Below are 25,197 nucleotides of genomic sequence, written 5' to 3'. Positions count from 1 at the left end.
AAAAAAAAAAAAAAGCTCTCTTTGCTTCCATGTCATCCACAGGCAATCTAAGCTCCTTGCCACCATTTGTAAAATTCTTCATAACCTGGCCCTTGCCTACCTCTCAAGCCTCTTTTCCACTGTTCCTTTTTTTAAACTTCATGATCTAAAATTACCAAATATATTATGCTTCTGGGCATTCCTTTTATTCCTTCTCTTCCTTGCCTCATTTCTTCACCTGTTTAATTTGTACTCCTTCTTTAAGAATTAGCTTCCCCAGGGAAGCCTGGGTGGCTCAGTCAGTTAAGCGTCTGCCTTCCGCTCAGGTCATAATCCCAAGGTCCTGGGATTGAGCCCTGCATGGGGCTCCTTGCTCAGCAGGGAGTCCGCTTCTTCCTCTGCCTGCCACTCCCCCTGCTTGTTCTCTTTCTCTCACATACACACAAATAAATAAATAAAATCTTAAAAAAAAAAAAAGAATTAGCTTCCCAAGCTTCCCAAGCTATTCCAAGTGACCCTTCAATGTGCTTCCATGGTAGAGTTCAATCATGAAACATAATCTACTATGCTGAAAGAATGGTGTTTATATCTTACTTTCACTTATTGGGGAGAAACTTCAAGGCACCCCAGTTAGTGGCTTTACTTACTAGGTCCTTAATAACCTCAATAGGTCCTCAGTTCTTCAGCTTGAAGAATTCAATTGAATGATATTCTTTAAGATTAATCAAAATCGGTCAGAATGCATATTGTCCAAGTATCTTTGATTGCACTAGGTGGTTTTTTATTTGTTTCTCGAGCTCTATTTTGTCTCTTAATTTTTAGTACTATTAATAAGCATTAATATTATATTTTAAACATCTGCTTAAACACCTTATTAATCTCTACTTATTTTATTACATAAAAATTTATTTTTCATATAACCCTATGGGCATATTGAAAGTGAGCTCTCACTTTCTCTTTTTAGAGTCCTTACGCATTTTGATGTTCTTTTTTTTCATCCTCATTATGTTTCTTTGCTGTACTCCATAGCATAGAGCTCCATGTATTAATATGTTACATTCCTTATTAGTGGGACTGGAACCTACATTTCTTTATGTCTTCATTTAGTCCACATTTTAACTGATTCCTTGTATTTGTGTCCTGGAATCATTCTCCTGATTCCTGAGAGTGAAACCCTTCTTTCAGCAGAAAGGAGAAGTTCCCTTGTTGATTATTACAGTTGCTGAAGCAATAGTTAGTCTTGTTCTTCCTGTCACCAATTTGGGGGGTCACTGTCAACCTTCTTGACTTGGTGTAAAAGTCCCAGCATCTCTTGGCTTTCTGACTGACAGTAATGGCCATGCCTGTTTCAGTGACTGTCACCAGTGGTTTGAAGAGGCAACAAGAACAAGAGGGTAACGGATGATTTTTACAACTTCTTTGCCTCTATTTGGTTTCATTGCTTTATTTTCTTTTAACTTATAACCCTCAGAAGATAATAGGAAAGATCATGTGTCTGACAGTTCAGAAGCTACTAACACTGTAGACTGATGTCCACTCCATTGGTTTACTCCTTGTAGAAGATTGAACTTTCCAAAAATGACCCCAGCTGTATTTCTCGCTCTACATACTATTTCAGCACCTTGTAAGTTCCCCATCAAGTAGCAAAGTCTATCTTCTCTCCCCTCAAACCTGGGTGAGTCATGTGACTACCTTAATGAGTATGACATGGTAAAAATGACACTAACTTCTGAGGTTAGGTTATAGAAGGCAACCCCATAATTTGGAAACTGAGTTGACCTGTGAGAAGCCTAGGTACTCCGAAACTGTATACTGGAAAAGCCATATGGAGATACTAGATGGAGATAGAGATTCCAAAGAACCCCAGCTCTTTCAGCCCCCCAGTGTTGTGTTTTCTCATTCAAGTAACAGATGTGTGAGTGAATAAGCCTTAAGAAAATCCAATTTCCATCCTTTGAGCAGCCCTAACTGACACAGGGTGGATCAAAAGGTTCCCCCCAAATCTTGCCCAAATTGCAGATAAATGAACAAAATAAATGTTATTGTTCTAAACTGCTAGGTTTTGGAGGAGTTTGTTGTATAGGAATATATAAGCAGAACACTTCTCATCACCAAAGTTCAGATATAGAGCTCTGATGTGATGCCTTTTTTATCAAAAGGTGGAAATTTGAGATTCTAGATGTGCCCTTGGATGGCAGAGTGGAATGGCAAGTCAGAAGGCTTTAAATTTTTTGTGTTGAGGTTTCTGTGTGAAAATAACACAGGAGATGCTTTTTCAGAGCCTTTTGGAGGCTAGAGAAAGAAAGAGGAATTAAAGTGGACCAGAAAGAAGAGAAGCATGTGACAAGCTATTCCTGATTCCGCCGTACCAGATGGCAAGAGACTACTATTCCTTTCCTGTGTTGGTTGTATTATCACAGTCCCAATTCTCCAACAAAGTGTTCACTGATGTATAGAGGAATAGAGAGCTTTACTTTTCCTAGTGCATGATTCTTCCCACAGAGAAAGAAGACCCGTTCCTCTTTTCTCACTTGCCACTTCCTAACCTAGGGCATCAGGCCTCAGTAATCAGAATAAAGGTAGGTGACTGTCCATGGTGCTGGCCTAGGATTACGGGTGTCTTTTGAATGTCTCCTGCTTTTGACAAGCTTTGTACTTCATAGGAACTCACATCTAAGGATCCGCCATTTACAATGACAAAGGCATCCTTAGATGATCTGGGGTTTGTCACTAGGTTTCATATATTTGTTGTAGGATGCGATATAAAGAACAATAAAAACTAAAAACCACCATTTGTTCATTTCTTTATTTTAGTACCATAAAGGGGTGTGTGTGTGCGCGCGCGTGCATGTGTGTGTGTGTGTGTGTGTTTTGTATGTGTATTTATTCTTTTCAAAAAACAAACACTAAAAAAGTCTTTGTAGGGGGTTTTGAGGAGTTTTACTCATTGACAATGTAGCATTCCTTATACTGGACTCTCAAGTATGCTTATCAGAATTTTTTTCTGTGTGTTCCATTGAATATCTTTGTTCACTATTACTGGATGTGGGCATAGGCATTCCATGTGCCACTGTCCTGGAAAGGGAAGGTTGGGAACTCTGGGTTAGGGAAAGGGACCAGAATCTGAGACATACAGTTGAAGGGTCAGTTGATCTATCTTCTTTCCTCCCTTATATCTTCTTTTCCTCTCATATCCTCTCTTTCCATGTCCTTGTATTGCTGTTCAAGACCATGTCCTGGGATGGAAGTGGAGGAAAAAAGAGAATGTCAATGTCAAGGTCCTGAGGAGACAGGGGGATGGGCTTCTACCCCCCATTGCACTCCACAGTGATCTAGGTGGCAGCTGTGGTGAGATGGTGAGGGAGAGCCCTGCATCTGATGCCAGGCCTGGCTTCAAATCTAGCTTCCAATGTTGGATTGCTAGGTAACCTCAAACAAGTCACAGAGTCACTTTTTTTCTCATCTGTAGAAAGATAACATTCAGAGTACTGTTGTGAGGACTAAATGAGATAATGAATTAAAAAGAATTTTGCAAACTATAAACACTCTTCTAATGAAGGGTTACCTTTTCTTGGCGGGGCCCCAAGGAGATATAAGAAGTGGTGAAATCTAAGGGGCTACTGAAGTCTTCAGCAATACGGGACAGATGAGAAGAGAGAAATCCCCAGAGGGAGAGGACCCCTGGACCAGAGTTCCTGTCAGCTGGGTCTCATGGGGCTGACTCAGTGGACGGAGAGAAAAGGTTTACTGGGAGGTGTGCATGTGTGCAAACCAAGGCAGCACACACGGCTGAGAGCCAAGAGGGGAGAGCAGTTGAATAATAGCAACCATGTGCCTAGCACTGGCTAAGTGCCAGGCACTGTGCTGAGGCTTTACATTCTCATTTAATTCTCACAAGTCTGTAAACCAGTGCTGCTATTATCCTCATTTTAAAGAGAGGAGAATGAGGCTGTGAGAGGCACAAGAAATTTCTAAAAGTCTCACAGCCAGTAAATGGCAGAATATGGATTCAAATCTGGGTTTTTCAGACTCCAAAGTCCTAGCCAGCAAGATAGAGACAAGGTTTTGTTTTAATGGATTTTTATAATAAGAAAGTTGGAAAAGCTACTGAGAAGGAGTCACCAAAACAAAGGGTTCAAGGAACCAGAGTGAGCAAAACAGAGCTAGTGAAATCAGAAGGTCGGGTTGAACAGAGGAATATGCCATCTCCCTGTGCAATGGCTCATGGTGGAGGCTGGATGCATTCAAAGGGCTGAGGACAGAGAAACCTCCTGCAGCCGGTTCTTATGTGAGGACCAGAAAGTTTTCATCTTGGGTCCAACTGTGGCTCTTTTTCTTCTCTTTTCATTGTAATTAACAGAATGACTGAAAGGTATAGACAGCATCTACCAAAGTATGTTCCGTGGAACATGACCTCTGTAGGATGTTATTGGATATGACTTAGGAAGAAGAGACAATTAAATTCACTTCAATTTAATGCATTTATTGAACACCCACAACAGGACTGTAAACTACAAATTCAACCACGGGCAATACAGGCCAAGCCTCTCAGAGCTTATGGACTAATGGTCAAGTAAGTTTGGGAAATATTACACCCAAGTGGTATAGAGCAAACATTTCAGGACTCTATCATGCTAACAGGCTTTGTGACTTTCTGAGAGTGGGTTGAGTATACAAGGATCCCCCAAAATATCTGGCCATAGAATCCTACTTTATTTGCCATAAGGTCTCTTCTTAGGGCCATGGGGCTGCTATTCTGCAGTGCAAGGTTGGGGGAGATGTGGGAGCAGATAGAGAAAGAATGACAAGTGCCACTTCCATTCATTTCACCACAATACTGGTAGTGTGATCAAAGGAAGGGTGGGTAACATTTAAGCCCCAAACATGGCATCCAGGTGATGCAAGTATGGGGGAGAGTGTCCCCATTTGTGGATACCAAGGGGCAGCTGCCTCTCTACACTGAACTCCGATGAAGTCAGGGCCACCCAGAAATAGCTGAAGTCGAGCCCAAGGGGGTGAGCAATTCTCCAAGCAGGACTGAGAGGCTCACTGGGCCACTGATGTTATAGGAGAGGGATGCATAGGACGCAGTGACTGGGGAGGGGAAAAGTCCTTTCCCCTTAGGCCATAAGAGAGGAGGGGTAGGATTTCTTGTCAGTCTTGTGGCAGGACCTAGGTGGCAGCTGTACCAACGTGGGTGGGAGGGTACAGCATGTCCAGCCTTGTGGATATAAACAGAAGCGTTCACTTGAGCCAGCCACGGGGTTTTGTATGCCAGCATCAAAGTTTATCACTCAGGCAAACAAGCCAGAGGAAAAGAGCTGACAAATGGCTAGCATTTTGTTTTTCCTTCACCAGGAAGACATTTTGGTCTTGGTTACCCTCTGGGTTTTTCCTCTCTCTCTCTGATCTCTCGCTCTCACGCAATGTTCCCTGCATAGGCGTTACATAACAGCCGGGACTGCAGGGAACACCTATACAAGAGGGCATGACAGTTAGACAATGGGCAGGCAGAGGCTGCCCTGAGAAAACGGAGTCATTCATGAGCTGTGTGAGAGGCGGCTCTGTTCCCAGCTTGGCTCACTGGTAAATGAAGTGCGCTGGAGACAAAGGGGGAAACTTTACACTTGTCCAATTTTCCCACAGTGGCAGGCTCACAGGAAAACAAGGCACTAGTTGGCTTAGAGGGAAAAAAGGCAACCATATCCATAGACTTTGCTTTCTCTCCCAGATCGCTATCTTGTGCCAAAACCACAGAATAATCTCCCAGCGAGGGAACAGTGAGGCTAACTTGGGGTGAGCCCAGCAGAAGCTAGAAGGTACATATGGATCTGCCTTCTGCTTCTTTCTGTTTTCCTGGCCTCTTGTGTTTTCATTTCTGAATGAGCTTCTATTTCACCTCTGTACTAGCTTGTCACTTCAAAGGGAAATAATGTTGCCAGTCAAGATGATTACTCTGAGACAGAAATACCAAGGTTGTCTCTAAGTGCATGGTGCTAAGCGGAATCAGGGAACATATTCCTCCACACAGGTGCCAGCTCACCTGTTCCTAGATGCTCTTTGGCCTGAGGACAGAATGGCCATTGCTCCAGCAGGAAAATACTTACCTCTGGTCCAAGGGCTCTTTACATGGGAACATGTACTACAACTGTATGTATATTGCTGCCTTGACTTATAAACCACAAATGGCGAAAATTTAACCACAAAGTTGAGTGCCTTGTGTTGTTTTATATAAGACTACATTTCATGCCAAGAAGCTACCTGTATTATAGCAAATAACCTTATATATTTTAAAATGTCCAAACCCCAGCAAAGACCTACTTATCTTGGTATAAAGCTCCTATCCAACTTATCTATTTAAAGAGGTTTTGGGGGTGCCTGGGTGGCACAGTTGGTCAAGGGTCTGACTCTTGATTTTGGTTCAGGTTGTGATCTCAGAGTTGTGAGATCGAGGTCCACGTTGGGCTCCATGCTCAGCACGGAGTGTGCTTGAGATTCTCTCTCCTCTGCCCCTCCCACTCATGCTCCTTCTCTTTCTCTCTAAAATAGAAAATCTTTTTTTAAAACAGAATAAAGAGGTTTTGGAGTCCATTGTTGAATGATTTGACCTATGGCACAAATGCTACCACTAGAAATTCCATTGTAATCATCCGGTGCAGAGTGGATCCTGCTCTGGGGTAAGTTTGAATACTGTACAGTATAAAGATCCCTCTTTATATGCCCCGGAATGCTGTCTTCATACCCAGTAGTAGAGGATTCCAATGGATAAAGAAGAGGCTCAGGAGCTGTAAAATACTTTGCCGAATGATAAAAGGGCATTGATGTGATCCAGTCTGGGATAAGTGTGCAGGTAAAAGAGATCTGGTGGGTCAGCTCAGCCCCATACAGGAAGGCCCTATTCTTCTGGGCACCAAGGCTGTGATGTGTGGAAGTGTCAGCTAAAGAAGAAAACAAGGGTTTAATGCTCTGGAATCAGACAGATGGGCCTGGATCCTAATTTCAAAACCCGGTAGCTGTGTGACCTCAAGAAGTTACTTTACTCTTGTTTCCTCAACTGAATTAATCACAGTGGCCACCATTTGTAGGAAAATGGGCAGAGACAGACTGAGGGGATGTCCTGGGGGAGTTTAAGGAAGCCGGCTGTAGGAAACCCCCTCTCTGAGCCCATTCTTAGCAGAAGAGGCCCTGCTTATAGCCCTGGACTCCATCACAAGACAGGTGACAATTTTTTGAAAAGAATCCTCACTTACCCGGGAATATGTTGCACAGACCAACATTGTTTCTTACACTGGGGCCTGGGAACCAATGCACGAAAAATCTGTTGTGGTTTAATATTCCACTGGCTTTGACTGTATTCTCTAAAGAGAAACCTTTAAAGTTTCCTCATTTATGCTTCAAGTATAAAAATGTGTTCCTACTTCAGGTTAAGAGAAGAATCGAAGGTTTATCGGCTTGCATGGTCAGAGAATAGGAACCAACCAATGTTTCTGAAGCATTTATCGGGTCCCAGGTACCATGCTAGACTTCAGTTACCCATGGGACTTGCAACAGAGTGAGGCACAGAGGGGATGAGGTGCGTTTAGTGCCCCTTCTCTGAGAATGAAGCCCAGGAGTCTAGGGGAGCATGGAACAGCAGTGGCTGCGGAAGACGTTCCAGAGCAGACAATACCTACGCTGAATGTTGAAAAAAACATTACNAAAACATTACACGGGTGAAGGATGGGGTGCACCCAGGAGGAAGGGGTAGAGCGTGCAAGAAGAGCATGGAAAGCAAGAGAGCCTGCATGTTTGAGAAACCGCAGTAGTTCCCCACGGCTGGGGTGTTGGAAGAGGTACTGAGACGGGAGGGGGTGAGTAGGAACTGAGATGCGGACAGGGGCCAGATCTCCACAATATTCCTAATTAGTCCGAGGTGTCATTTCTCCCTGAACAATGCCTTCAATAGAGATATTTACTGCTCCGAACATTTACTGATATTTTCATCCTCCAAAGAGAAGGCCCCGGAGTGGTTCCCTACATGTTTTCACATCAGCAGTCCCCATGACTACCTTTTTCTTTCCAGTTTGAAGAGGATTCTTTGGGCAATAGAGTTTATGCTTCTATAACTATTTATCTTCTCCCTACTGACCTTTGAAACTGATCTTCGTTAAAAAAAAAAAAAAGCTACTTTTCATCAAATTGATCTAGATTATTCATTGACTAGTCTATTGACCACAGGTCCTTTCAAAAAGGCATCACCTTTTAAGTTTAATGATAGCTGCCATTGTTGGACTATTATTAAATGTCTGGCATGGTGCTAAGGACTTTTGAAATATTTGTATTCAATCCTCATGGCAAATCGATGAAGAAGATAGTATTATTATTTCTATCTTATGGGCGAGAAAAACAAGACTTGATAAAGTAACAGCTTATAAATGGCAGAACTGGGCTCCAGTCTGTTTATTTTTTTATTTTTTTTTTAAAGATTTTATTTATTTATTTGACAGAGATAGAGACAGCCAGCGAGAGAGNTGGTGCTAAGGACTTTTGAAATATTTGTATTCAATCCTCACGGCAAATCGATGAAGAAGATAGTATTATTATTTCTATCTTATGGGTGAGAAAAACAAGACTTGATAAAGTAACAGCTTATAAATGGCAGAACTGGGCTCCAGTCTGTTTAATTCAAAAGCTCTACTCACCAGTTCACTCTACTGCTATTTTAAGATACTCTTGAGAACAACGTTAAACAAGATCTATGGGAGTTGCTTTGCAGTGGGTAGCCATGTTCTTAGGCCAGAAAACAAATTTTCTTTGCAGAAAGAAGGCAGCAAAGCAGTGAACACCCAGCGAATGTNGTTTAATTCAAAAGCTCTACTCACCAGTTCACTCTACTGCTATTTTAAGATACTCTCGAGAGCAACGTTAAACAAGATATATGGGAGTTGCTTTGCAGTGGGTAGCCATGTTCTTAGGCCAGAAAACAAATTTTCTTTGCAGAAAGAAGGCAGCAAAGCAGTGAACACCCAGCGAATGTTCCAAGAAGTGATGGGGGAGTTCTGAGATCAGCAAAGAACTTCTCTCCACCACGTGGAAGCCTGAGTTAAGATACCTCTTGAGAAATTTTAATGCTGATTTTCCATAAAACCCCCATTCTCTAAAGTATGGACATTAGTTTAATAATAGTGTATCAATCTTTCTTTGTTAATTGTAACAAATGTACCATACTCAGATGTTATCAAAAGGGAAACTGGTTGAGATGTACATGGGAACTCTGCACTGTCTTTGCAATATGTCTGCAAATACAAAACTGTTGTAAAAAATAAATATTATTTTTAAAAAAAGCAAAAACAACTTGTCCTGAAAAGCCTCATATGTATTCCAGAAGACTTTTTACTCTTAGAAACTTTCAGAAGTAAGTGTTATACTACACATAAGATTGTGGCCCAGATTAGACCAAGCAGTAATGATTAATGACTGAGGTTTAGTGCAGAAATTCCAAAATTGTACACTGGAGCGTTTGTGTGTCCTGAATCTTACAATATGTGTGTCAGTGATTCCTGATGCTTTTAAAAAAAATTTTATAGACAACGCATGACTGATAAAAATTGTGCATTACATAATTTTTAATTTTCTTATCTATACGTATATCTTTGGGAATTGAGCTGCATGTTCCTGACCCAGCCCCCTCCGTCTATCCCGTAACTGTTGAATTACAGTCATACCCCTTGGGGTTGAAGAGGGGGCTTCTGAAGGGCTGATCTCATGAACACAGGCCGGTAGGCCAGCTGATCTTTTCACTCAGTAGGTGCATGAAAGTGTTTTCTGGTACTAACCATCCCATTTGGGGGCATGGTTGGTGCAGCCTTCGTGCTTTCACTGAGTTATCTGCCCTGTCCTAACCAGATAAAGAAAAGCATGTTTTATGAGAAAACCAGTTCCCTTGGTCAAGATCCAACTACATAATACTCTCACCCCCACTCTCCAGGTGGAGATCAGAAGGATCCAAGGAAGGAGGTTTCTTGTCTGAGGTTGTACGGCCAGGCAGGAGGGAGAGGAGGAGGGAGAAAGATGCCGGAAGAGGCTCACTTCCTAGGGCCCCATCGCAACCACACCACTACTCTCTGTTTTTAGATAGCAACATAACAAGGCACAGCAACATGAGTTTAATCATTATTCCGAAACCCAGCAGGGGTGGATGAGCTCGCTCAGAGAGGCCCCTGGATTCCAGGAGCTGGGATTTTTATCCCTCCGGACTGGGAAAGTTGGACCATGTGAAAGGAATCCAGTTTTACCGATTGCAGACACATAGTTCCTTGCCTAGCCAAAGGTCATCCTGAGCCAGAGTGAGAAGCAAAGCTTCCCCAAAGAAGAGGACTAGGACCTCAGGCTGGTTCAAGGCAAGGGCAATTTATCACTTTCCCAGTGTGGTTACAATGCAACGCTTAGTAAAAAGTAGTTCTCATGATATTGAGTTTTGCCTCTCTCACTGCCATGGTGCTTGTGGGGTACCCTTATAAATTCCTTCTCTTACCAAGATTTGGAGACCTATTGACTAGTCAGTCCTTCCATGGATTGGCATCTTGAAAAGGCAATCCCTTCTTTGGTTTGAGCTTTATCAGAATGCCTATGCAAGAAATACTTAGCAAGAATTTGCTACCCATCTTCCTGCAAGCAGATATTTATCAATAAAATCAGGCACCTAGGTCATCAGGAGGGAGGAAAAGTTACATGGCCACCCAGGCCCCTTGGCTTGTGAAGGGCTCCCTCCAGGATTAATAGGGAAGGAAAGAAGTGAGGTTCAGGAGAGGGGACTGAGCCCAAAATTCCAGTTCAACCCCTCACCCCCGGAGCAATCCCACCACCAATATGAAGGGTTCTGCAAACTGGATCCACTCGCTCGCCCTTTCCATAATAGAACACATGAGAGGTGACAATGGTCAGCCATTCCCCTAATCCAGAATGCGCCCCCCCCCCGCCCCAGGAAGCCTTGCACTTTTCTAAGGTGATACAGGAAAACTAAGGAAGCCAGTAGATTCCAGGGACTTATCAAGGTTTAGACTATGGCTTCAGGTCACAGAGCATCTGAAGGACCAAGCTGTATTTTTGACAGTTTTATCTGACTTGAAAGTTCAGGCCCCTTCTGCTTGAGAATTTGAGCCTGACTGAGGTGTGGTCCAGACTACAAAAGGCAGGGAAAGAGAAGCCCGGTGTTGAATAGAGAGAAAGGTATAAACTTCTGAGCACAGCAGACAGTAAACAGCTGGGACCTCATTTCAGATATAATTACAGCCGTGCCAAAAGGGCAGAATTTACACTTAAAAGCTCCAGTGCACTTGCCATAGGAGCCGAGTGTTCCCAGCCCGATGGTGCAGAAAGAGCCCTGAGAATTCAGCTTATTTACTGGAGTCACCAACGCGTCAAAGGACAAGCTCCTCTAAGTCCATGTGTGTGGGTGAGGGCTGAGGGACTTGCCTGGAATCCCGAAATAGAAATAAGTATGGGTCATGAGAGCAATGTGGTCAGACCCTTTCTGGCCACGGGGTCACCTCAGGCTCCAGGAGTTACTCGTTCAGTTCTGGTGTCTAAGCAGCCGAAGTGAATTATTCACTTTGGAGGGTGAAAAACACCCACCTCCCCCAGATTGTCAAATGGAGTTTTCCAGTATAAAACGTCTTAGTCACTTGGAGTCAGATCAAAGTCAACTCCTAGTGTGGACCCACCCGTTCTTCTGAACTGGCTGGGGAGGGAAAGGGGGAAATCCCCAAACAAATGCAGCAGCAGCCTGTCCGCAGGCGAGGTGGCCGTCCCCTCCCCAGGGCGGGGCTGCTGCAGGTGAGACGGGACCTGCAGGAAAGCTGTGGGCAAGGAGCAGGTCCGGGACAGGCTGTCAATGGCATCTCTGTTCGGTTCCAGGCCTGAGCGGAGCTGTGGCTTACATAAGAGTTTGGCAGGGGACACGGCCAGGCGGAAGCACGCGGGTTTCCAGCAGTGTATAATCATCTTTGATTTCTCTGTTTGCTCAGCAGCTTCTCTGTGGTGGGGGAGGCAGCGGGAGGTGCGGGAGGAGGGGCAGGATTCTGATACACTACAATCTTCTGTTTCCTTCTGCAGAACAAACAGCCCCAAACAGATCCCCATGGCCAGGGACTTAGCAACCACCACACGGGTCCTCTCCGGGGGAGGAGCTGTGCTGGAGCCTGGTCCTGGCCACAGAGGGCCAGAGATCCATCTCAGGTCAGGCCCTCACCAGGTACACAGGAGCCCGGCGGGCTGCCAGGAGGCAGGGGCCGTGGTTGCTGGCAGTGCCTGACACCCTTTGCCCTCTTGACTGGGAGGGCGATGGTGTCCTGTTCTGATTCTGTAGGTCACTGTGGCCCATGCCAGGTCCATCCCAAACGGCTGTTTTTCAGGCCTTGTGCTTTGCTAACCAATGTCTCTCTTTGTCTCTCTCTCTGCCTCTCTCTCTCGCTCTCTCTGTCTCTCTTTCTCTCTCTATGCCATCACCTCTGTGTAGGTACCAGGCTGATCATGCTAGAATCTTGGCATGTGGGAGCAACCAAGGTAGACAGTGACAATTCACTTAATAAAAACACAAATGTCCAGCATTTATTGATCCTTATTTGCCTGTAGTTGGGTAGCAACGATCTCCTTTAGAAGGGGCACGTCCTCTCCACGGGCTGTAGTCCCCGCTAGTCCCTATCATCTTTCAAGCAGAGGTCTCTTCATTTACTTATTTGACTTTTTGGGTTCTTGCAGACGTTCTTTAGGATAAATTCCCTGCCCTATCTGAACTGCCATCATTTGATACTTATAACTATTGCTTGCCTCTCTGCTTCTCCCACTGGACTGTGAGCTCCTTGGGCAGGGGCCCAAACTGATCACTCATTGATTCATTCACCAACTGCTATACAGTGCTCACTTTGGGCACAGGGTCAAGGGCTAGTCATTTTGTTAGGGGTAGAGTATTTATTATGGGGCTCCCCGTGCCGGGCACTGAGCACACGCTCTATGTATGTGTTTAGATTGAATGAATGCATGACTAATTTTTCCTGGTGTAGCCTGTTGATCTTGGCAGTGTGGTTCTGTTACCAAATGTGCCCATGCTTTTAACCTTACGAGAAGGTGTGCTGATAGGGTACACCTTGTTTTGCAAGTAATTTGCATGATCTTGTGTAATGTTGTTGTGCTCACATAGTTCCTTGTGTTCAGAGGTATTCTAATCCCCAGCTTACATCTCTGCCTCACTTTTTGCCACTCCCTGCCCTAGCTAGCCATGCTGAATGGCTTGAAGCATGTCTCTGTGCTCATCTCACTCCTGAGAACCCCGTACCCTTGCTCCCACTGTCCCCTGAGTCTGGAATGCCCTTTACAATGTCCTTTGCCTTGACTCATTAGCATTTCTCCTGGCCAGCTCCTGGTCACCTCCTAAGACAGCTCCCATATCACCTTCCCTTGGAGCCTCCCCTGAGGCCTCCCGGCTGGGGTAGGAGCTTCTCCTGGCTGTTCTCATGTTCTGTGTGCATCTTTTATGAGTTCATCTCCATCAGCATGCTGACAGCCCCCTGAGGACAGGGACTGGTTCTTTTCACCCTGAATTCTCAGGGTCAGGTACATAATAAGAACTTTATATATATAGAGAGAGAAAGAACAATTCAGTTATGCTTGTAAAGGAGACCGTAGTCTGGCTCAGTGCTTGTTTTAACAGCACGTCAATGCACACACACCCTCGACTTGGACATTTCCCTGCAGAGTCCACATTCCTGGCAAAGGATTCGGTGAGATTCTTGCTTTGTACAGAGCCTAGCTGACTGTTGACATGTCATGTTCTCTCCCCATTGCAATTATTGCCCAGGCTCTGTGTGTTTTCTCAAGATTTCAGTGTTTGAGTACATGAAATTCTTTTTCTCTTCATATGAAAACAATGCCATCTGTTCACTAGATAGAAATTCTGGAAAGCTTCAGAAAAGCAGCTAGGCTTTTGCTATAGAACAGCCCCAAAATACTTCAGTGGGATCTGGATGGGAGGCAGATAAGGTTATGACTGGAGTGACTGAGTTCTAGTTCTGTGTGATTCCCCCCTGCCCCCCGCCCATTCTTCCATCTTGAACTTCGGGTCTTTCTTCCCACATCTGCTTTATTGGGATCTATCCCCCAGTGAGAATTAACATCTGCCCTAACTCTCAGTCTAGCAGTCCCCAGGGTGAAAATAGTCCCTAGGCACGCATGGGTCAATCCTATGTATTAAATACCACAAAGCACTTGTGCCTACTGTATACACACCTGCTGACAGGTGCTATAAGACATTCACAAGGCTTACCTGGCAGGTGGGATGGAGAGGAGGCAACATGCAAACCACCGTGGCAAGAGACATATTGAAACAAGTGGTGTGGTAAAGGGTCAAGCCGGTTGCTGTGGGAAAGCAGGAGGGGCAGTTAATTCTGATGTCATCTGCTGCTTTAAGACCATTCACTGATTCTCCACTGCTTTCAAAGTGATGTCCAGATGCCTTTATAAGGCAGGCAAGGCATTCCATGATCCAGATTTTGGCTACCCACCAACGCCCTTCATCCCTTCGGCACCTCCCCTGACCCACACTGGTGCTCACTGCTGCAGCTTCTGGGGCTCTCGTCCCCAATGAAGCATGCTCTTTTGTCTCTCTTGGCCTCAGCAGTTTTCTTTGCCTAGAATGTCCTCGTCTTTTCCTACCCCAACTGTTACATGCAACTGAAGCGCCCAGTCCCCGAAAGACCTCTCTGACTGCAGGACTCAGATTTCTTCCCTGCAGGGCCGAAGCATCCTGTACGCACCTCCCTTTTCTCTGTGATAGCTTTCTTCCCACCACACCGTGAGCTTCCTGGGGACAAGGACTGATTTCCATCTCTATAGCCTCAAAAAATAAGGAGATATAAGAAACTTAGTAGATATGCATGGAGTATCTGTTAAACATTAAACTTGTTGAATGCATAGTGTGGCAATCAGGGAAATATTATGTGACAAAATCCTGAAAAATGAGTTTTATTGTAATTGATGGAGAAAGGGAAAGGGGATTGGGATAGGCCGGTGATGGGTAGTAAGGAGGGCATGTATTGCATGGAGCACTGGGTGTTATACGCAAACAACGAATCATGGATCACTACATCAAAAGCCAAAGATGTACCATATGGTGACTAACATAACATAGTAAAAAAAATTTTTTTTAAATAACAAAATAAATAGATAAAAATTTTTAAAAGGATATTTCAAATTGAAAGAATAACTTATCTGGACACATTTCAAAGGGCTCAATAAATATTTATTGCTGGTTTGACAGAATCTTGTAAAGTTACCTTTACCCTCTGATCCAGCAATTTTACTCCTGAGTATTTATTTACCCAAGAGAAATAAAAACACACAACCACAAAAAGACTTGTGCAAGAATGTGTTTGGAAGCTTTATTCATAGCAGTCCCAAACTGGAAACAACCAAATATCCACCAATAAGAGAATGGATAAACAAATTATAGAATATTTGTGGCATACCACACAGCATTGAAAAGGGAATGGACTATAAATACATGCTACAACCTGAGTTAATCTCCCAAGCATGCTGAGTTTAAGAATCTGGCAGATACAAAAGCTCATACTAAATGATTGCATTAATAATAAAGTTCAAGGACAGATTGTTCACTGTAAGGAAACACTAACTCAGCTAAAAAAAAAAATTCATTTTTTGAGTAGCACCCATGTACTCTTTTGGGTCCTGTTCTGGTAGCATTCCCAGTGTGGTAGGCGACACATTAGAGAACAAAACAAACAAAATTCCCAGCCCTTCTAGTGCTTATGACTTGATGTGTTCAATGCAAAAGGACAAACTGATATTTATCTCACTGAAGCTGTTGACTTCCTTCAAGGGCTTGTCAAAGCCAAGGCTGGTGAGTGCTCAAAACTCTTAACCGGGTGATTTCAACTGCATTGCTATTTTGTTAGCAGTACTCAGCAACATTCCAATGATGTTTGCCCTACCTAGTGATAAGCAGGTGTTTGCAAAGGGGATGGAGCACAATGCTTGTTTTATCTCAGAACATAGACATTAGGGACTGTGCAAAAGAGTGCTGTGGAAGGAGGTCCCCTTCCAGGGGCAGGCTCTGTGCTGGGGATGTAATGCAGACTCCATATCCGAGGAGGCCAAGGGAAGGGGGGCCAGGGTCCCGGCATGCAGGTAGAAGAGATGGAGGGGCTAGCTGCCTGTTAGTAGTTCTCACCAGCAGCCAAAATCAGGCAGTGAAAACAGAGCCATTTAGCAAAGTGCTTTGTGACAGAAAAACATCATAGTAGAAAGTCAAAATTGCTCCAAGTAGCCGAAGAAACTAACGTAGAAGTGGCCATTTTTCATAAATGAATCCATTTAGATTGAGATGATAAAATCGATGAGTTGGTTTTTTGTTTGTTTGGTTGGTTTGGTTTGGTTTGGGGCAGATGCTTAGCATAAGAAATTTGGGGATATTTTTTTAAAATGTGCTTATCCACGATTTACATTACTAGTGGTAAATCACCACTGCAAAATATGCTAAAGGATTGTGCTTTCCAGTACTTGGGCTGGAAGGTGTGTCACTTAAGGAAGTTATGCTCATAATTTTGACAACTGCTGATTGGTGCAGAAACCAGCAGTGCTACCCTAGTCTCAGGCAACAAAGGGGATGTGCCTCTGTGGCCTCATACCCAGGCCAGCCCACACCAGTCTTCCAGGGACTGTGCTCAAATCTCTCCCAGGTCTTTACCGGCTTTCCTCCCTCTGTCTATTAATGTCACACTGGGGCCAGCCCTGATGAACGGGGGTAGGATGGAGGACGTGGGTCAGGGAACAAGAACAAATCCCATACAGTTCCCAACCTCTTTCTAATTTTTATGCTCTAGTGAAGGTCAACATAGACTGGAAAAGTAAATGCAAGAAGGGCACCTTAGGGAGTTAAAGGAACATGATGGTGCCCGTTATGTGCTGTGTATGCTGTTGGCTTTCTCATACCAACCCTTCTAATACCACATCGCCTCCTTCCTCTGTCCTGCTTAGTAATGAATACCTGAAGTGATAGCGTTTTTGTGGGTGATGCTAAGTTTATTATCTAAGTTTAATTTCTAGCAACCCAACTCATTTCGGTCACCCCTAAGTTATTCTGAGCATGATGGTTTGAAGATCTTTAACAGTCTTTGTACCTTCTCTGCTACTGAACATCGATGTGTCAGAAGGAAGCATTTTAGGAAAACACTGCTTCAGAATGTGAGAGCTCGATCACCAGAATGGTTAATTAGTTTCAAGAATGTTCAATGTAGCTTTAAAATAGCCAAACAATACGGAATAGGTTAACTAATAGAATACCACACAAAAGGGTACAAATCAGTCACTGAAATAAAGCTGTAGGTAAATATTTGTTGGAATATTAAATGGAAAAGAATGAGACTGTTTGTACACGGTCACCCAGTGTGCTGTGTGTGTGTCTAGAGGAAAACGAAGCAAATTACTAACATTGGTTATCTTGACAGGGTGAGATTACAAAGTTTTAAAATTGAAGCACTTTTGTTTCTCGGTATTTATTTTCTGAATATTCTATAATGAAGATTTATTGAGTTTTATGATGAGAAAAAAAATTATTTTGGAAAAAAAGTAACCAAATATGTCTTATAAAGTCAATAAACTTGAGGAGCGCCTGGGTGGCTCAGTCGGTTGAGTGTCCGACTCTTGGTTTTGGCTCAGGTCGCGATCTCACGGGTCATGATCTCATGGATCATGAGATTGAGCCTCAAGTCAGGCTCTATGCTCAGTGGAGTGTCTGTTTGAGGATTCTCTCCCTCTGCCCCTTCCCCAACTTACACATGTGCATGTGTACGTGCACTCTCTCTCTCTCCCTCCCTCTCTCTCAAATAAATAAATAAATCTTTTTAAAAAGGTCAATAAACTTTGAAAAAATAAACTGTGAATGCATGATTCTCCCCATAAAAAGCATTACTAGGGACAGTCTTGGTTTTATTCACTTTTGTTCTTTTTCATATTTACATTCAGCTAAGGGCATGATTAAATGCACTTTTATTTTTATACCCCTATATGACTTTCTGTATAAGGTAACTCACAATATAAAATAATTCTTTAACAGGATTGGAATTGTAGCCTTGACGTAGATCACTGCCAGGGAAAACACAAGCTGGCAAGTTCCTAAAGCTGCTCAGATATGGGCAAAGACAATGCTTTACAGGAATTTTTTTTGTTATGGAGAAGTGTTATATATCGACATTTTCTTTAGCCACTGTATTTTGTAATCCAGGATTCAAGTTAAAGATGCAAAAAAGCTTCCATTTGAAGCGTCCCAGATGGAAAATGCTAAAATTTTTTCATTCTTCTGTCCAGGTGAGGTAATTACAGTGTCTGTGCTTTGAGGATCATAGGACCACTATAATCCCACTTCCTACTCACACCTTAAAGGAACTGCTGGAGAGATCCAGAAGAATGGATAGAAAGATAGTCCAGAAGGAGAGAATAGATTGAAATTTTTCTTCTGAGATCTTCCCCTCAAGAACCCTTTAGCAAGACCCTCCTAGTCCTCAGCAAAACTATATGGGAAGGCATTTGTATTTGTTTTCCCATATAAAAAGAGCCAGCTATTCCTCTCAATCTTTCAGTCTTACAAATTATAGGGAAAAAGAGAATAACACAAGTAGAAATGAGCCTGTGTTGCCATCGATGAGCCATGCAACTTTGGGGATATCACCTCTCCTTTCTCAACCTTTATCTTCCGCACCCTTCCTTCCCTAGGTGAAGCCTCAGGAGACCGAGGCCACATGCTGACCAGGGCAGCTGCATAGCACCGCTGTGATGTCATGGACATGGGCACTCAGATACAGAGTAGATAGTGTCATGAGAAGTTCTGCTGCTTGTAGGACACCAATGTATTTGCCGCTTCTCTGAATGGCTTTCCCTATCTTCTTTTCTCCAATGGAGATGAATTTCTCTGGCCTCCAATGACAAACAGCACAGTGAAGAAAGGCAAAACACCCAAGGAAAGAGAAGAGGTCAGCAATCATGGAAGGAGGAGCCAGTGAGTCACAAGGGGAATGTGAAACCTGGACGCCATCTGGAAAGCAGAACATGAAACCATGTATGAGAAGTCAACTTTGTCAACCAAAGGGCACAGTGTATCTGTTTCGGTTCTATTAATTATTATGCAGTTCCTTGTGAGGAGAGCTTCTGCTCGGGTCTCCTAAAGAGAGTCTGGTCAGTGGGGGAGCTTTAGAATATCCATGTCATGAAACTTATTCAGAGTTATTCAGAGTTCCAGAGCAGATGCCCTTCCCAATCCTAAACGCACAGGTTAGCTTGAAATCTTTCTAGAAAGCGATTTCCTGGAACCAGAATGAAAGTTGATTAGAAGTCCCGGGTTTGAGCCTTAACTCTGCTAATCACAGGGAAATCATTTGCAGGCAGAGACTGCATTTCCTCATCTGTAAGGTGGGCGGGTTAACGCCACCCTGCCTGGCTCCCTGAGAGTGTGCCCTGAGAACCCCTGAATGCAGGTGAAGGTCATAACACTGAAACCAGCGTCAGTCGTCCCGTGCATCGTACATCCTCTACGATGCTGTGCTCAGGGCAGGTGTGCTGACAGCTTAAGTAACAACCGGGTGATTGTGACAAATGGGCTGCTGCCTCTACATTTGTCATCAAGAGATCGGGTTGCAAAACAGAGATCTTGTTTCAGTACCTGTTTCTTTAAGTTTCAAGGAACAGGATCCATGGCTTCCTTCCTCCGCGTTAACCCCCGACGCCCACTAGGCTTGCGCCTCAAACCCCATGTCTTCTGCACAGGCAGCCTTCGAGGCATCATTGACAGGTGCGGCCAGAGCCACTGCTGCTCCCATTTCCGCTCCAGAGCATGACTACAGCAACCGTCGCGGTTTCTTGTGCCTGATGCACAGTGTTCCCAGCACCTGACACTTGGGAGTACGTGCACCAGAAGGGGCTGTTTGGGGTCTTGAGCGCTTATTAGCGTAGTAACTGGAACATTCATGGTTCTTCCTGCCAAGCGTCCGAAGACGTGACATTAACATCTTTCCATTTGGCGTTGGTGGCTTAGGAGGTAAGGGCCGCTGGCACATGAGGCTGGAGCGGAAGAGCTGGAGGTCACCGTGACCCCTGCTCCTGGGGCCTTCACCTCCCTGTCCGTGATCATCAGACTTGCATTTCCATGTGAATGAGCCAAGGGAATAGAGTGTTTCTGAGTTTTATGGGTCTTTCATTCTTTTCTTTTCTTTAAAAAATTGGACCAGAAACCCCAGTCCTTTCAGCCTTCTTCCTCTCCCTGGAGTCCTGCTGGTGCATATTACCACTAATAGGGCTTTGGGCCCTGCCAACTCAAAATGAAGAACAGGTCCACACTGCATCTGTGGCCTAATGAGGAGCCCTGAATGGAAATGAGAAGCAAACGTGCATTGAAAATATTCAGTTCTCAGCCAGGTTGTCCCTCCCCTGCCCCTTGCCATCTCAGGGTCCTGAGTCCAGTGCCAGCAGAAGGTGACCTGCCAAGCTGATACCCTGTGTAACTTGGGGAAGGGCACCCAAATGGGATCCGAAAGCACACTCTGAACTCCTTTTCTGTCTGCTCAGCAGCTGCCAAAGCAGGGGCCGAAGTGCAGGGGCAAGTGGAAATGGGAACGGGGTTCACATGACTGAGCCCAATGAAAAATCCGGGGGTTGGGAGCAGGAAGACAGACATGGGGTGGCAGCCTAAAAACCCGTTATTAGGAATTTCACTCTACTCTGAGCATTGATTGGGAAATTTGATCAGCATCTCTACTAGAAAAAGAACAGGGGAGGGGGCATAGCAAAGAAAACATAGTCCAGGGCCTGGCATGGGGACAGTTAGCTGCAGGAACTTGAGTGAGTTCTGAGTCTCAGCTCCGTCCTGTGTGGACTGGAGATGGCAATACATGCTTGACCCGCTGCCCGAGCCCATCGTGAGGACTTTGTGACACACCGTCGGTGGAAGGGCTCCAGCAAATGGGAGGTACTGTTAGATTATTAAAGATCTTCTTAGGCAAATGAATTTGTTAAAAATCTGGAGGTAATGACGTCAGGTAAGCTGCTAGGAAATTGGTTAGGTAGGCATGAAAGTGGGGAACCCCCAAAAGTGTGAGGGTTCAGCTAATAAAATCAACATTCAGTATTAAAAGACAAGCTATTCAGGCCAAACTGAATGGAGCAGAGTGACAGTAGCCAAAGTGATATCCATGCTGTTAAAGAGCATGTCAACAACGGTGCATGGCCAGCATGAAAGCCTGGGGAGTGGAGCATGGATGGTGCGTGTCCAGGACGGCCCCGGGGAAATGGTGGTGAGATATTGCTATGTGGAGATGGGCCACCTTGGCTTCATTCCCTCTGTACCATACAGCTCATTTCCTTCCTTGGCTTCATGTTCACCAAACCTCCTGATCCTGTCCTGGATTACATGGAGATTTCTCTCCAGGAACAAATGTTCAACTCAGACAACTTTGCAATTTTCTGTAAGACATTTTTTACCGTCCTTCTGGATACATCAGCCCCCTATGACTTTGATTGGTATAAATCATTCCCAGTCTGGGGCACCGGCATGATGGAGTTTTGGACCTGCAAGCCTACAGGGGAACTAAAACTCAAGGGTCTGCTAACTTGGACTATTCCTGGGCATCCAAGTGGCATCTCCTAGTCCATATACCACCCCCTCTAAAAGACAATAACTTTGATCATCTAAAAGGCTGACCTGAACTGTAGTTAGGGCTGGAGGAATGGAAAGGGAGACAGAGGTTTCAGAAAGCCCTTCTTGATAATGTAGTTTTGAGTGGAGCAAGAAAAAGAACTCAGGCCCCAGTGAAATAGTGAACTGCGGTAGGGGTACAGAGGAGAGTGTTCCTGACAATACCGCGAGAACTATAAGGTATAAGGTTGGCGAACATCATGTATACGTTACTTTCCCTCCCTCCCGTCCTCAGAGAGTTGTCACTAATCAGCGTCGGCTCTCTTTCCTTCTGCGAACCATCGAAACCTGAGAATCCTTCTCAACCCCACACATTCCATAAACCACTCTCATAAGCCAGAGCTATAAATCATGAGATGACATCTTAGAGCCGATAGTTAAAGTAATTACTCACCAAATATTAATTGGTTAATTGCTGATAATAACCTTGGGAAAATTAGTTCAGACAAATTCTTGGCTCCAGAAAAAAATAAATAAAAAAGAGGCAGTTGACCTTCTCTGATATTTAATCTCCAATAAGGACCATGATAAAATATGGAAAGTTAGGACATTTCCCAGGTATGCTGTGTTTGACCATAGTTCCTGTCCTATCAGTGGAGGAGAAAAAAATGTTGATGTAAGCAGAAGCTAGTAATAAGCCCAAAATACATTCAAACCTTGTCCATTTAAGACCCAGGTGCCTTCCTAAGTTTAGAAACTCAGGAAGCTATTATATGCCTCTCTGATAAAGATAACCCCTCCCACCGCTTTCATATACACATCTCCATCATTGTCTACCCAATCCACACTAGGCAGGAAGCCCTCCATGTCTTCCATAGACTCCTGCTGAGAAAGTGACCCCTGGCTTTTTTTTCTGCCTGAATGGCTATGGTTTATATCATTTGTTATAAGAGATAGCAACCCTGTCCTAGCTGATCACAATAGGAACGGGGCCCCAGTCAAAGGCAATCAAGAGTGAAATGACTTCCATGCAGAACACTCCCATGTGTAGTCTTGGGGAGAAACTCTCTCCAATATGGGTGAAACTCCATCCTCCATATTGGATAGAGAAAATGTAGTCACATCTCGGAGAGCATGGGAGATGTTCACAGAGAGGGCAGGTCACAGGAACCACTGCAGTAACTTGAATCATATCCAATGGCTCTACTGCTCCCCTGGGTCCAATCCAGATCTATGGTGCATCCCATTATGATGGCACTGGATCAGTATGTGAGACCCAGAACAATCAGAACTACTGAGCACCTGGCCCACCTCCTTACTTCCCCATGAATTCCAACAAGAAACCTCCATCACTTAAGATAATCTAGTTATATCTCTTTCTTGTAATCTGAAAGAGCCGGACTAATAGACCATATTGTGAAATTCAGATCATTAAAAGATTTCAAAGGTATTTTGAGATGTCATTTGAAAATCATAAATTATTCTGAGAATTTCACCCTACAAAATGCATCCAATAATTTAAACCTCACCCAAAGCAATTAAATATTTGGTAAATCAAGTGTATCATGAGAAACCTATAAATATTGTTAGGAATTTATATACCACAATGTTCCATAAGTACATCTATTTGGTGTTTTATCACGTTGAGGAAGGAACAAAGACTTCTTAGGGCAGCATGAGCAGGTGGCATGTGTTCAATATTTCCTTTGAAACATTTATCATATGTGTCACTCCCTTTCCGTTTGTGCTAGTATGCCTGGTTTCAGGCCCTTGACATTGCATACTATATCTTGCAATACAGCTGCAATGATTAATTCTTCTGAGTCTAGTCTATGTGTCCTCCAATTTGTCCTGCATGCCAATCATCCTTTAGAACTACATTCGTGTCACTTCTTGGCTCAAAATCTCTCTGTGGCTCCCTATTTCCCATACTGGCTCATCTATACCCTTGTTTTTGGGTCTATATCATCCAGTCTTGTTCCTTGCCTTTCCAGACCCTCTCCCATCTCCATCCAGCCAGTGATTCATGAAGATTCTCTACTCATTCCTTTGTTTCTGCCCTCACTCTTGGTGTTTCTTTCCCTGGACATGGCATCCATTCATAAATCTATCTCATTCCATCCAAAGACAAACACATGTCCCATCTTCCACATGAAATTTTCCCTCATCGCCTCCAACCCTCGCAGGGCTCCCCATTTAGGAACATCACAGGACTTAAATCTTTTTGCTCACCGATTTGTTCTGTCTCCTGCTTTTCTGTGTGGGCCAGTTTTAGCTCCTGAACTAGATGGTAAGCTCCTTGATTTGGAGCAGGACAAAACTATTTTCTTGTTGACATTGAATGAATATCCTGAATGTGAGCCATCCCCCCTCCCACCCAGACAGCTTCAGGAAGCAGGATTGCATTAGAAACGGCATTTTCCTAAAAAAAGAAAGTGGAAAATTTGTTTTCATCTCCTATGGCCAGGGTCCATACTGAAAAGTAAAAACTACTGAGACAATTCTTAACACCAGAAGGGCTACTAAAACTGCCGCTATTAGCTGTAAATAGAATTTGTAACAAAAGCATGCACAAGTCACGGTGCTCTCAGGAAACCAGACTTCCCAGAGACCAGACATTAGGGACAAGACCGTGTGCTAGAAAAAGCATTGAACTGGGGTCAGGCGGTCCGGGCAGCTCTGGACTTGCCGCTCAGGAGCTGCATGGTTTTGGTAAAGGGTCTTCACTGAGCAACACTTACCCTATCTGGAAATCATGTCAGAATAGGGACCTCTGAGGTCTGCTTAAGCACTAAAATCCTGGTGTTTGTTACCGCCTGGGCATGACTTCACACTAAGTTAGAAGGAAACACAAGGTTATTTTAGAAAGTGATTGGGACTGTGCAGACTAATTTAGAGGGCCGCCAGCCTTCTGTCCTCAGCTCTTGGTCTCCTATCTGGCTAGAAAAGCGGCTTCCCAGGGAATCTAGGGAGAGCCCTGAGTTCAACCCCGCCCTTGGCCTTGGTGTAATGTTTCCAACTGCTGCCTAGTGTCTGTCAAACTTGCCAGTTGGCTTATAAGATTTTTTCATGTGTGTGCTTGTTTCCTTTCATTTGGTTAACCTTGAAGCTGAACCCAAATTTGTTTTGCTACGTTCATTCTTAGCTGACTGCCGAGCAAGTTAAGACTCTCACAGCCTTTTACTTAGCAGAACCTGGACTTTTTCTGTCCTAGGAGCTGCCTGCTGCCTCCACAGTGCGCTCCTGCCAGTGTGAACCACAATCCCTCTTCCTTCCTCTGGTAACATGGCAGAATATCTCCGGGAACTACCATGCAATAGCCACACATCTTTTGCTATGAAGTTTAAATCCCACAAGATTATCAGAAAATGGAGTGGCTGAATGACCGAACTCAAATTTAGTGATTTTGTGAAACTGGGGACATTGTCTAGCAGCCCTTGAAGGCATTCTAGATCATGCACGGTAGCTTGAATGATATGCCTGCCTCTCAAGCTTGTGAAGTGGGCCTTGAAAGCCGCCACTAGGCCAGCTGCATGTGTGAGCCT

At 44.2% G+C, this 25,197-nt stretch overlaps 1 long non-coding RNA gene across 3 annotated transcripts in view; it reads left to right on the top strand.

Moving 5' to 3' along the window:
- Nucleotides 1-9,258, top strand: part of LOC117803429 — a 23,851-nt gene extending 14,593 nt beyond the window's left edge. Inside the window, exons 3-4 of one of the 3 annotated variants that reach the window (XR_004627286.1) lie at nt 6,549-6,656; nt 8,959-9,258. This is a non-coding gene — a long non-coding RNA (uncharacterized LOC117803429). Of the gene's footprint in view, nt 1-6,548; nt 6,657-7,402; nt 7,671-8,778; nt 8,806-8,958 lie in introns of those variants that run through there. The other 2 variants (XR_004627287.1, XR_004627288.1) reach the window with 2 other exon arrangements.
- The last annotated feature ends 15,939 nt before the right edge of the window (nt 9,259-25,197 follow it).

The sequence above is a fragment of the Ailuropoda melanoleuca genome, chromosome 8 (genome assembly GCF_002007445.2).
Source record: "Ailuropoda melanoleuca isolate Jingjing chromosome 8, ASM200744v2, whole genome shotgun sequence".
Classification (NCBI taxonomy): Eukaryota; Metazoa; Chordata; class Mammalia; order Carnivora; family Ursidae; genus Ailuropoda; species Ailuropoda melanoleuca.
The sequence above is the reverse complement of the archived record's forward strand: the minus strand, read 5'-3'. Positions and strand labels throughout refer to the sequence as shown.